Source organism: Theropithecus gelada, chromosome 15 (genome assembly GCF_003255815.1).
Source record: "Theropithecus gelada isolate Dixy chromosome 15, Tgel_1.0, whole genome shotgun sequence".
In the NCBI taxonomy this organism is placed as follows: domain Eukaryota; kingdom Metazoa; phylum Chordata; class Mammalia; order Primates; family Cercopithecidae; genus Theropithecus; species Theropithecus gelada.
In genome coordinates, this window is record NC_037683.1 from 108,040,425 (window position 1) to 108,054,348 (window position 13,924).

The window sequence follows — 13,924 nt, forward strand, 5'->3', positions numbered from 1 at the left end:
AGGACTTTAAGTGCTATGTTGAATAGACTGGCAAACCTGGACATACTGGCTTTGTTCTTGATCTTAGAGAAAACCCTTTCAGTCTTTCAACACTGCGTGTGATGTAAACTGCGGGCTTTTTTTTTTTTTTTTTTTTGAGATGGAGTCTTACCCTGTCACTCAGGCTGGAGTACAGTAGCCCAATCTCAGCTCACTGCAAGCTCTGCCTCCTGGGTTCATGCCATTCTCCTGCCTCAGCCTCCTGAATAGCTGGGACTACAGGCGCCCGCCACCTCGCCTAGCTAATTTTTTGTATTTTTGGTAGAGACGGGGTTTCACCGTGTTAGCCAGGATGTTCTCGATCTCCTGACCTTGTGATCCGCCTGCCTTGGCCTCCCAAAGTGCTGGGATTATAGGCGTGAGCCACCACGCCTGGCCAAACTGGGGGCTTTTTATTTATTACCTTTGTTATGTTGAGGTAGTTTCTTTCAATTCCTAGTTTGTTTAGTGTTTTTATGGTAAAATTTGAATTTTGACAAAGTTGTTAGTCAAATGCTTTTTCTGCATCAACTGAAATAATCATGTCAATTTCTTCATTATTCTGTTAATTTGGTGTGTTATACTGACTGATATTTATTTGGTGTAACATTCTTGCATTCCAGGAATAAGTCTCACTTGATCACTGTGTATAACCCCTTTAACCTGCTATCAAATTCTGTTTGCCAGTATTTTGTTGAGGATTTTTCCATCAATATTCATCATGATGGTCTCTTGTTTTATTTTCTTGTAGTGTCTTTGTGTGTGGGGTTAGTATTAGACTATCTCTGGCCTCAGAGAATGAGTTTGAAAGCGTTTTCTATTCGTCAATATTTTGGGAGAGTTTGACAAGGATTGGTGTTAAATCGTTAAATGTTTGATAGACTTCATCAGTCAAGCCATCTGATTCTAGGTTTTCTTTGTTGAGAGATTTTTGATAACTGCTTTGATCTCCTTACTCCTTATAGATCTATTAAGGTTTTCTATTTCATCTTGACTTTGTCTTGGTAGACTGTATTTCTAGGAATATATCCATTTCATCTAGGTTAAACAATTTATTGGTGTATAATTGTTCCTATTAATTTCTCATAATCCTTTTTATTTCAGTGAAATCAATTGTCATGTCCCCACTTTCATTTCTCATTTTAGCCATTTAAGCTTCCTCCTTTTTTTTTTTTTGTTTTTTTTTTGAGACGGAGGCTCGCTCTGTCACCCAGGCTGGAGTGAGTGGCGCGATCTGGGCTCACAGCAAGCTCCGCCTCCCGGGTTCCCGCCATTCTCCTGCCTCAGCCTCCCGAGTAGCTGGGACTACAGGCGCCTGCCACCACGCCCAGATAATTTTTTTGTATTTTTAGTAGAGACGGGGTTTCCCCGTGTTAGCCAGGATGGTCTCGATCTCCTGACCTCCTAATCCACCTGCCTTGGCCTCCCAACGTGCTGGGATTACGGGTGTGAGCCACCACGCCTGGCTCCTGAGCTTCCTGCTTTTTCACAGTTGTTCTAGCTAAAGGCTTGACAGTTCTGTTCATGTTTTACATAGTCAACCCTATGTTTCACTAATTTCTCTATTGTTTTTCTAGTCTCAATTTTGTTTATCTCTGCTGTAATCTTTATTGTATCTTTTTGTGTGCTAGATGTGTGAAGTGTCTTCTTTTTCTACTTCCTTAAGGAATAAAGGTACGTTGTTGATTTAGTTCCTTTATAGTATAAACATCTACAGCTATAAAATTCCTTCTTAGTATTACTTTTTCAGCATCTCACAAGTTTGAATACATTGTGTTTACATTTTAATTTCTCTCAATATATTTTCTAATTTTCTTTGTGTTTTTTTCTTTGACCCATTGGTTACTTAAGGGTTTGTCATTTAATTTCCACACATTTGTAGGCTTTCCAGTTTTCCTCCTGCTATTGATTTCTAGTTTCATTCCATCGTAATAAAAAAAGGTACCTTGATGATTTTAATCTTTTAAGTGTATTAAGACTTTTTTGGGGGCTTAGCATATGGTTTATCCTGAACTATGCTCCATGTATACTTGAGAACGAAATGTGTATTCTATTGTTTTTGGGTGAAGTGTTTTGTATATGTCTGTCAGTTTCAATTGGTCTATAATGTTGTTCAAGTCTCCTATTTCTTTATTGATCTTTTCTCTGGATGTTTCATCAATTATTGAAATTGTGATATTAAAGTCCCCATAATTATTGTAGATCAATATTTTCCTCCTTTCAATTATGTCAAGGTTGGTTTCATAAATTTAGGAGCTCTCAGGCTCAGTGTGTATATATAAAAATATATATATATGTATTTATAAGTATTGTATCTTCTTGGTGAATTGACCCTTTTGTCATTACATAGTGCCCTTCTTTCTCTCTTGTGACAGCTTTCAACTCAACATCTCTTTTATCCAATATCAATATAGTCACTTGCTGCTCCTTTTTTAATATTTGCATGAATTGTCTTTTTTTTCATTCTTTCTCTTCCCCAATGCATGTCTTCGGATTTATAACAAGTCTTGTGTAGACAGTATATAGGTGCATCTTGTTTTTTCATCCATTCTGCCAAAATATATCTTATGATTAGCAATTTACTCTTGCCATTTTGCTAATTTTTTGTCTATGTCTTATAGTTTTTTTCCCTTTATTTCTCCCTTACTGCCTTCCTTTGTGTTCAGTTGATTTTTTAGTGACATTTATTTGATTTTCTTCTTATTTCTCTTTGTATACATTCTCTAGATATATCTTTTTGTGTTACCATAGGGATTACATAAAACAGTTGTTAGAAAAATCAATTTTAAACTGATAGCAACTTCAATCACATACAAAAACTCTACTCCTTTATAACTCTCTTCACACTCCCATTTTATGTCACAAATTATCTTTCTATATTGTGTACCCATTAATATAGATTTATAGTTATGCTTTTTAAACTTTAAATCCTATTAAATACTTAAAAGTGGCATTACAAATAAGAATTATAATAACACAATTTTAAATATTTGTCCATACATTTATCTTTACCAAAGAACTTTATATTTTTATAAGGCTTGAAGTTACTGCCTAATGTCCTTTGTTTCAAGTTGAAGGACTTTCTTTAACATTTCTAATAGGAATGGTGTAGTGGTTACTATCAAGCAAGTGACATCAGTTGCCTGTCACGAGGAGTGAAAACCCTGACACTTCTGCCTACTGCATCTTGGTATTGGAGTTGCCAAGGAAAACACAGTACAGCCAATCACCGAATAGATTAATGCTTTACTCACATAGAGTAGAGGCAGAGCATGATCAGCTCCACTACTGGTCATAGGTCTCCCATGGCCAGCAGGTCCTGCCCAGCAGCTGACACAGGACAACTTGTCTGTACATACCTCTCTTGTGCTACAGAAGGACCCTTCCCCTCCCTGCAGGGGACAAATGTAGTATCAGGTTTGGCTAGGTGCCATAATATGTGCAATTTTAAGATGAAAAGAGGAATACACATTGAGTCTGAAACAGGCTAAGATATTCCCACACAGGTGATAATCCCAATACAGGATATGAAGATTCTTTATTCTCTTGGTAAAAAAGTGGTCCAGACCCTAGGCCCATTGTCACATGGCCAAGTGAGGGTCAAAAGATTGCATGCACAAGACTGCCTTTCCCAACAGTAACAAACTCCTCAGTTTTTATCTAGAAATGTCTTACTTCTCTTCATTTTTTGAAAAGCAGATTTGCTGAATACAGTATTCTCAGTTGACAGGATTTTAAAAAATCAATTAAATATATCATTCCACTGCCTTTTGCCCTGCAAATTTTCTGATGAGAAATCCACTGTTAATATTATAGATTTTCTTGTACATACTGAGTCACCTTTCTCTTGCTGCTTTCGAGATTCTCTTTGACTTTTGACAATTTGATTATAATATGTCTTAGTGTGGATCTTTGTGGATCCATCCTATTTAGAATTTACTGAGCTTCCTGTATTTGTACATTCATTTCTTTTTTTTTTTTTGGAGAGGGAGTCTCACTCCGTCACCCAGGCTGGAGTGCAGTGGTGTGTAATCTTGGCTCACTACAACCCCTGCCTCCTGGGTTCAAGTGACTCTTGTGCTTCAGCCTCCCGAGCAGCTGGGACTACAGGCATGCACCACCACACACGGCTAACTTTTTTTTTTGTATTTTTAGTAGAGACAGCGTTTCACCATGTTGGACAGGCTGGTCTCGAATTCCTGGCCTCAGGTGATCTGCCTTCCTCGGCCTCCCAAAGTGCTGGGATTACAAGTGTGAGCCACCGCGCCCAGCCCGTATATTCATTTCTTTCCTCATACTTGGGAAGTTTTCATCCATTGTTTCTTCAGATAAGCTCCCTGTCTCTTTATTTCTCTCTTCTTGTGTTAATTCCATAATGTATATGGTTCACTTGACAATGTCCCATATGTCCCTTAGGTTCTGTTCACTTTACTCATTCTTTTTTCTTTTTGCTCCTCAGATTCAACAATTACAAATGACATATCTTCAAGTTTACTGATTCTTTCTTCTGCCTGATCAAGTCTCCATATAGTACATTTTTCAACTAAGTTATTCTGTTTCTCAGGTTCAGAATGTTTGTTTGTTTTTTGTGATTTTAAAATTATCTCTTTGTTGATATTCTCATGTTGTTCATAAAATATCTCCCTTAGTTTGCTTATTTGTCTGTTCACATTCTCCTTCAGCTCATTGAGCATACTTTAGACATCTTTATTGTTTGAACATCTTTATCAAATAATCCTAAATTCTGCTGTTCTTTAAGATCAGTTTCTGGAGATTTATTTTGTTCCTTTGAAGGGGCTATGTTTTCCTGTTCCTTTGTATGTATGCCTTGGATCTTTTGTTGAAAATTGAGCATTTGAAAAAAGTAGCCTTGTCTCCTAGCTTTTTGTGGACTGGCTCTGTGCAGGGGAAGACCTTTACTAATCATCCTGGCATAGAGGCACAGGCTTCTTTCATACCTTTACTGGAGATGTGTCTTTCCTTGCCTTGTGTGTATGCTTTTGTTCCAGTTCCCCATTTAAAGACTGCTTTAAATGTCTTAATTTCCCTAAGAGGCATATTGCTGCTTCTTCTTAGAGGTCGGGGAATTTTTATTGTATTCCTTTGTCTATAATCTGTGCCACCAGTGGGTCTTCTGACCTCCTGTGGCTCTTAGTCACCATGGTGCCTGTCACTGTTTTAAATGACCTTGAACCTCCTATTCAAACTATACCACCATTCCCATCAACTTTTTGAATCAGGCAAGATAGAAATAGTCTGCCAGTCAATCTCCAGATAAGCTTCTCTCTTCCTCTTCCAGTTTGAGGCCAGAACTTGGATTGGGCAAATTCCTCCTGATCACACCACACTACGTTGAAGACGAGGTAGGTTAAGGGCAAGAAAAATGCCATGAAATTTCGTATTGCTTCTATGTGGCTTTTTTTTTTTCAGTTAGGCATTTGCTTTGTTGCTGCAGCTTCTTAGCTAATTTTAAGCGTTCTTACAAAGCAACTTTGGTCTATGTATTTTTTATTTGACATTTTTATGGGAAAATATGGCCCTGGAACTTCCTAGTCTGCTACTTGCTGATATATCTTTAATGAATGAAATAAATTAATAAAATCAGAAACAGGACATATTTTATAATATAAATATACAATATCTTAAGAAGAACAATTTGGACGATGGCATGAATGTTAATCCTTCTCTTTTAGCAAAAACGTTTCCACATTATTAACAGCACTCCCTCTCTCAGGGAGTGCCAAAGTAGAGTTCTTTTAGTATTGGAGACCCAGCTCTTAGTGTTTAGGTTTATGTACATCTGCTGTCCTTCTGAACAGTATATTACTTCAAAGTTAATCATTTATTACCTACTTCTAAAAGAAGCAGTAGCTTCTAGTTAACATAGTTCTCAACTGCTTAGATTTAAAATAATACAACGTAATTTAATGTCTGACTGTGATAAATGCCTGTGAGATTTGCCTCCAGATGCAGTCACTAGTCCCCCCTTGCTGGGCATCCTTCTCTCATGCCCTGTTCTCCAAAGGCCCTCAAACCTTTACTTCCCAAGGAGGAGTATATTAGTCTGTTTTCACACTGCTGATAAAGACATACCTGAGACTTGGTAATTTATAAAGGAAAGAGGTTTAATTGACCCACAGTTCCACATGGCTGAGGAGGCCTCAGAATTATGGTGGAAGAGCAAGGGATGCCTTACATGGCAGCAGGCAAAGAGAGAATGAGAACCAAGTGAAAGGGGTTTCCCCTTATAAAACCATCAGATCTCGTGAGACTTATTCACTACCACAAGAACAGTATGGGGGAAACTGCCCCCATGATTCAATTATCTCCCACCGAGTCCCTCCCACAATATGTGGGAATTATGGGAGCTACAATTCAAGATGAGATTTGAGTGGGGACACAGACAAACCCTATCAAGGAGTTCTTCTAAAGGAGTGGCATCAGATCTTCCTTACTTGCTCATTGTCATGATCCTGCATTTAATTGGTGGGGCAATTCCACATACTGCAGTATCACTGTAACTCTGCAATTCCCCTGAATAGACAGAGCATCCAGGTGAAACTGTATCAAGTCTCCATTAAAAGAAGAAGACAAAATAACAATTTAAAAAGTGTAAGAATGAAAATTTTTGTTTTCTCAGCCATCATATAAGCATTTGTATTATATAAACTTGTAGTCAAATATTATGGAGTCATGTTTGTTAGAGATTTAAAACATGATGTAATTGTAATGTATCATATTTAAGCAAATAAGTGATTCTGTACCAGCTACTTGAGTTGGACATATTTGATTTTTTAATGCTAAGTTATAAACAATTTATACATTTTTTAAATATGTAGTATCACTTTCAACTCAAATTCTTTGAGAACAATTCCCTAAATGGAAACATTAAAAATCATGGAATGCAATAGAAAGGAAATTACCAAAAACACCTACAAAACATAAAGATGAAATTCAAGTGGTCCAATGGATAGGAAAATGTCCTGGGGTTGAGACAATTAAGGACCTTAAAAAATTATTGATTAAGTGGCTTCATCCAAGATTACTACTTTTTCAAAAACAAGATATGAGAAGATTTAAATGATGTAGTTCAGAATACTTAGAAATGTATTTCATGGCCTTAAACAGGATAGACTCTTAAAAATAAATGGTCAGATTAACAACTGATGCTGTCCTGCATCCTATTCAAATGGGATTTCAAGCGTTTATGAGCACACCATGGTAGTAAGAAATTGGAAGAAACTGCAACCTTTAGCATGAGGATGTTTGCAAAACGGCGCAAAGTTGGAAGAGGAATAGAAATTACGGAAACATCTCTCTACAGCATTATAATTGCTCAATGTGTATATTTAGCACTTGATTTCATAGATGAAAAACTGAAACTGAATTTAGGAATAAATGTCTTTATTATTTCTATTTATAGATAGAGAACAGGAATGGAGAATTCAAATGACTCACCAAAGTCACACGGCAATTTTAAGCGTTGAAAATGCGACCCAGATCCAACTCCAATTTTGCAGGTCTCCTTATCTATGTTCTGCCTTTCAGAGTCAGGAATAGTCCCTATTGACTCTCAGTAAAAGTGGTGAAAATGCTAAAATACAAGGTCCTTAGAGTTGAGATTTTCTAAATAAGTTACCTTTTTTTTTAAGAAATAATTTGACAAAAGTGACATGCATTTCTTTCAACAGACGTTGAGTGCTTACTATATGTCCCTGGGTCTGAATATTTTCTTTGTAGTTATTTAAAGTAATGAATAAACAGAAGCAAATATAGATTACCAACTTACAGAAAGTAATGTGTTTGTTAACGAGTGTACCTCTAAATTAATATACTGGATTCTTTCAGATAAATATCATTTCACTGTTTTAACAGATAAACAGATGAGCTCTCCTAGAGGTTAAATAATATTGCCAGCATCATACAGCAAATAGTTGACCCAGACTTGGAACCCAAGTCAGCAAAGACTGTGAATCCCTTAATTTTCAGCGATGTCACACTGAGTGATAGGATCTCTCAGTTTCACTAACAGAAAAGTTGTTGACATATGTAAACTCTAAATTTAATTGTTCATAAGAAACTAATAATTTACATAGATTTGAAATGAATCAGGCATCTAGAAATACAATGCATTTAAATATTCATTGATGGTCATTTTGGGGACAAAGAGTAAATTTAGTGGCTTACCAGCCACCAAAAATGGGTTTCTGCTGGTTAGAGATGAGACTCAGCTGGGGAATGGGCAGGAAGATTTTAAATGAATGGTCCCCATCCTGTGCATTGAACACAAGACCAGAGCGCTTCAGGCAGTTGCATAATCCATTACTCCTGGCCACTCACACAGATGAAGTTATAAAGGGACCAAAAAGTGTGGTATCGAGAATTTGGTTTCTGTACTCAGAGACATCTGGATATGAATTCCAATTTCCCCATTCACCCACTGTTTCTTTGAGTAAGTACTGCTAATCCTTAGTTTCCTAACTTGTAAATTTTGGGTAGTAAGAGCTAGCCATAGTGTTATACAATAATATATGTGAAACTCCTACACAGGGCCCAACACACCATAGGCACTTGGTAAATATTAACAGTCTCTGAATCTTGCCCTATAATCTCTTACCAGCTACTCAAGATCTTGGGGACTCTGTGTCCTTATCTGTACAAGAGGGATAACCACAGTACCTGTCTGCTAGGGTTGTTTTAATAATTTAAAAATTTCAAGGATGTAAAGTATTTGGTATGTGTTCATGCCCACTTGGGTCACTGGGTTAATATCAGTCATTTTGTTGTTGTTGTTAGATTTTGCACAGATAAGAAAGTCTGAGTGACAAGGAAGCATGAGTTGCCAATGCCAGATAAAGGATTACTGGCAGACCCCTCCAGACAGCAGTATCTCCAAACTCTGAGTTTATTGCTCTTTGTCCTCCAACAAAAAGTTTCACTAAACATTAAGACTGGAAACAAGAAAATCTAGAGACCTAATTGTGCTCATTCTCATAACTGCCGATTGAGACTCCACAAACCACTGTAGATGGATATGGCTGTGGTCAGTTTACAGTGAATCCAGTAACAAGAATAAGTGTTACTCCTTGGTAAAAGGCAAGGAAACTACTACTGATGCTCGAATTTGAAATATAATTATAAATATATAATTGTAAACACGTTGCCTAACAAATATTCCAATCAAATTTTACAAGTTTGAGTTTCTAAAAGCAATCTTCTGTGAATATTATAATCTTTCCTCCTAGCACACCTGCTGGCACCTGGTAGCACACTGTACTGTACTACATTTGATGGACAGGAAGCACAGCCTGCTCACACTGGAATGATGTTCCATCTATACATGGATCACTATAAGACTTACTTGTTTAGCAATGTGGTTTCCACTATGTATGTATTTCATCGTTTTCTTTTATAGACTAGGAAGGCATTTAGTTTTTACTTTAAAGGTGAAAATAAATTTGAATGTACCCCTCTGAATGACAAGTAAAAATATTATTAGTAAAATAATGGATTTATTCCTAAAAAGAATATATTTTTTTTCCATAAGCCTTATAGCAAGTAATCCTAAAGAAAAATTGACGAGAGGTAGAATTATGATCATTGCCACAGTCATAATTTAGAGCACACACTACATAGCTAATTCTTAGGTTCTATCTGATGGGCTGTATTTTCTGTGATTAGTCTTTGGAAGCCTGGGCATTAACACCTAAATGATTATGAATATTATTATCAGTTTTAAATAGGACAGTGAACCTCAGTTCAGGTAATAACATTTTTCTTAAAAAGTCAATCTTATTCAACCCAATAGGGCTATGTTTTTTCTTTTTAAAAATTATTTTTAATTGATACACAATAGTTGTACATACATATTTATGGGATGCATGTGACACTTTCATACATGCATACAATGTGTAATGATCAAATCAGGGTAGTTGAAGTATCTGTCTTCTCAAATATTTATTATTTCTTTGTGTTGGAAAAATTCCTAATCGTTTCTTCTAGCTATTCTGAAATATAAAATAAAGTATTATTTACTATAGTCACTCTATTGTGTTATCAAACACTGGAACTTGCTCATCTAACCACATTTTGTACCTCTTAACCAATCACTAGAACTTACTCATCTAACCACATTTTTGTACCTCTTAACCAATCTGTCTTCATCTCCCTCCTCCCCTTCCCTGCCTTTGGTAACCATTATTCTATTCTCTATCTCCATGAGATCAACTTTTTAGCTCTCACATATAAATGAGATTGTGTCATATTTGTCTTTCTGTGCCTGGTTTATTTCACTTAAAATAGTGTCCTCCAGTTCCATCCATGTTCCTGTAAATGACAGGATTCCTTCTTCATGGCTGAGTAGTGTTCCGTTGTGTGGATACATCACATTTTGTTTATTCATTCATCCATTGATGGACACTTAGCTTGATTCCGTAGCTCAACTATTGTGAATACTGCTGCGATAAACATGGGAGTATAGATACCTCTTTGATATAGTGATTTTTCATTATTTTGGGTTTGTGGGATTGTTGGATCATATGGTAGCTATATTTTTAGTTTTTGAGGGACCTCCACACTGTTTTTTATTCCATAGGACTTTTGACCAATACAGATGACATACAACCTGGATGAACTGGAACTTGAGAACTGGAATTATAAAGACTAGAGAAATGCATATAATCTTTCCAAAAGCTCCAGAAAATATTTCACATTATTCTTATCTGTGGAAACACAGAAAATACAGAAGGACGCATTAGCTTTTCCAGGCATTCTGAATCACAGAAGCTTAAAAGTAAAATGGATCTTAAAGCTCCATTCTAAAGCAGATCAACATTCCACTCAGTCCAAAACCCACATCCACAGTGTTCCAGATGCATAGCGTACTCATTTCCTCACAGGCATCTGGAGATGGAGAGCCCCTCATAATAAAAGCTTACTTTTTAAATTAAATTTTATTTTATTTTATTTTATTTTATTTTATTTTTTGAGACAGAGTCTAGCTGTCACCCAGGCTGGAGTGCAATGGCGGATCTCGGCTCACAGCAACCTCTACCTCCGGGTTCAATCGATTCTCCTATCTCAGCCTCCTGAGTAGCTGAGATTACAGGCATGGGCCACCATGCGCAGCTAATTTTCTATTTTTAGTATTTCTACTAAAACCCATTTCTGGGGTTTCTCCATGTTGGTCAGGCTTGTCTCGAACTCCTGATCTCAGGTGATGAGCCACCGTGCTCGGCTGGCAAAAGCTGACTTCTATTAAGGGCTTACCACATGACCATAGGTAAAGGAGGGCAAAAACTATCGTTCATTTTACTTCCTTAAATAGGCAATGCAAATGAAACAGCAATAAATTCATTGCTTAGGTTTTCAGAAAAGTTTTTACAGTTTCAGGAATGGTATCTCAAAGGAAAGACAATTCTATGAACTTACCACAGTTTGTTTAACCATTCACTGTAGGAACACATTTGGGTTATTTCCAGCTTTTGGTTAATACAAGTAAAGTCACTATGAACAACTGTACACATGTTTTCATGCGAACAGAAATGTTCATTTCTCTGTAATACTGTAATGCCTAAAACTTTTATTGCTGGGCTGTATGATAGGTATGTGTTTAGTTTTATTTTAAAAACACCATATAGTTTTATGAAAGCACCATCTGTTTTATAAACACCACCTACTCTTAAGTCCTGAAGACTTTCTCCTATGTTTATTTTTCTAAAATATTTATAGTTTTGGGCCAGGCGCGGTGGCTCATGCCTGTAGTCCTAGCACTTTAGGAGGCTGAGGAGGGCGGATCACCTGAGGTCAGGAATTGGAGACCCCATCTCTACTAAAGATGCAAAGATTAGCCGGGCATGGTGGTGGGTGCCTGTAATCCCAGCTGCTCGGGAGGCTGAGGCAGGAGAATTGCTTGAACCTGGGAGGCGGAGGTGGCAGTAAGCCGAGATGGCGCCACTGCACTACAGCAGGGAAGAATTTGTGATCCATTTTTAGTTCATTTTTGGTAAGATCTGAGATTGAATGTAAAGTTCATTATTTTATCCATGGATGCATAGTAATTGTCCCCAACACAATTTATTGAAATGTTATCCTTCCTCCATTTAATTGTTTTTACAGATTCATTGGGCATAATTGTGTGGGTCTATTTTTGGATTTTCTAGTCTGTTCCTTTGGTCTACATGTCTCTGCCTCTGTCAGCACCACGTTGCATTGTTTTCTGTAGACATATAGCAACACCAGGCACAGGGATTCCTCTCACCTTACTCTTTGAAAATTGTTTTCGCTATTTTTGGTCCTGTGCCTTTCCACATACGTTTTAGAATAAACTTGTTTATGTCTACAAAACGCTTTGTTGGGACTTTGATAAAAATTGCACTAAATCTATAAATCAACTTTTAAAGCATTGACATCTTTAATATGTTGAAATTTCCAATTCATGAACACGATATATATCCACTTATTTAGGTCTATGATTCCTTTCATCAGCACTTTCTGAATTTTAGGATACAGATCTTTTATGTATTCTGTTAAAATTTGTACATAATTTTGTACCTAAATATTACCTTTTCTTTAAATAATTTTAAATCATATTGTGTTTTAAAGTCCATCTCCACATGTCTGTCGTTAGTATGTTTGTGTGTTGATCTCACATCCTAAAAACTTGCTGAATTCACTTAACTAGTTCTGCTCAGAAAATCATGTCATCTACAAACTGGGAGTGTTTTAATTTTTTCTTCTATTTCTTTTTTATTTTTAAAATAGAGAACCCACAGTTTAGTTTTATTAAGAGAGAAAAAAAAAGAAACTTTCAATCATAGAAGAAGAAACTTAGCCATACACTCGGAAACTACTCAGATTACTCATGCAATGAAGACAGTATTGTGCTACTAGAATTGATTTGCCGCTGCATTTGTCTAACATTAGCAAGTGTAAACAGAGCAGTACAACTAGTGTTTGGAACGATCTTTATAGTGTTACAGTGTCAGACACATTTTGCTTCTCATCGCGCCACAGTTCTCTTGGTGCGCCTCGCCTCGGCTTCCTTCTCTTCCATGAAGTCGTTTTGATATTGAAGGATTTGTCAGTTTCCTCAGGAGTTTTCCCCTTGATCATATTGGCAAGAGTGTTGTATGTAACATCAAGGAGACTTTTGAAGTCTAAGTAGTCTGCAGCCAGAATAAGTTTAAAAAGTGCTCCTTGGTCAACTTTAAGGAATTCCTGATCCCAGACAAGAGTATGGTCTGTTCCCCTTTCTTTGTTCTCATCACCCTGGGGAGGAGGAGGGTCATCCTTGTGGTGAGTGCACCACGGCATGACCTTTTTAAATATTGCTGCATTAACATTTGGTAGAGGAACTAAGTCATCATCTCCTTCATCATTCATCGTTCACTCAAAATCTTCCAACATGGTCTTGTTAATCACAGATTGTTTGTCAGTTTCCATATCAACTTCACATATCTCTGCATCAGAACTCTGCATCACGAATGGGGCAACTATTTTTTTTTTCCTTGAGATGGAGTCTCACTCTGTCGCCCAGGCTGGAGTGCAGTGGTGCCATCTCGGCTGACTGCAAGCTCCGCCTCCCGGGTTCACGCCATTCTCCTGCCTCAGCCTCCGGAGTAGCTGGGACTACAGGCACCCCCCACCACGCCCGGCTAATTTTTTATATTTTTAGTAGAGACGGGGTTTCACTGTGTTAGTCAGGATGGTCTTGATCTCCTGACCTCATGATTCGCCCGCCTCGGCCTCCCAAAGTGCTGAGATTACAGGCATGAGCCACCGCGCAGGGCCAGGAATGGGGCAGCTTTTCCAGAAGCTGCAACTTCTAGATCAGGAACATACTGTTCTTTGTAAAAGGCAACAGTTTTTTCTTTGTCAGGGGGAGTCAGTGATGTGATTCTACCTA

The 13,924-nt window shown here is 37.3% G+C and overlaps 1 pseudogene; it reads right to left on the reverse strand.

The window, feature by feature from the left end:
- Positions 1 to 13,018: 13,018 nt before the first annotated feature.
- Positions 13,019 to 13,497, reverse strand: LOC112607779 (annotated as a pseudogene).
- Positions 13,498 to 13,924: the final 427 nt, after the last annotated feature.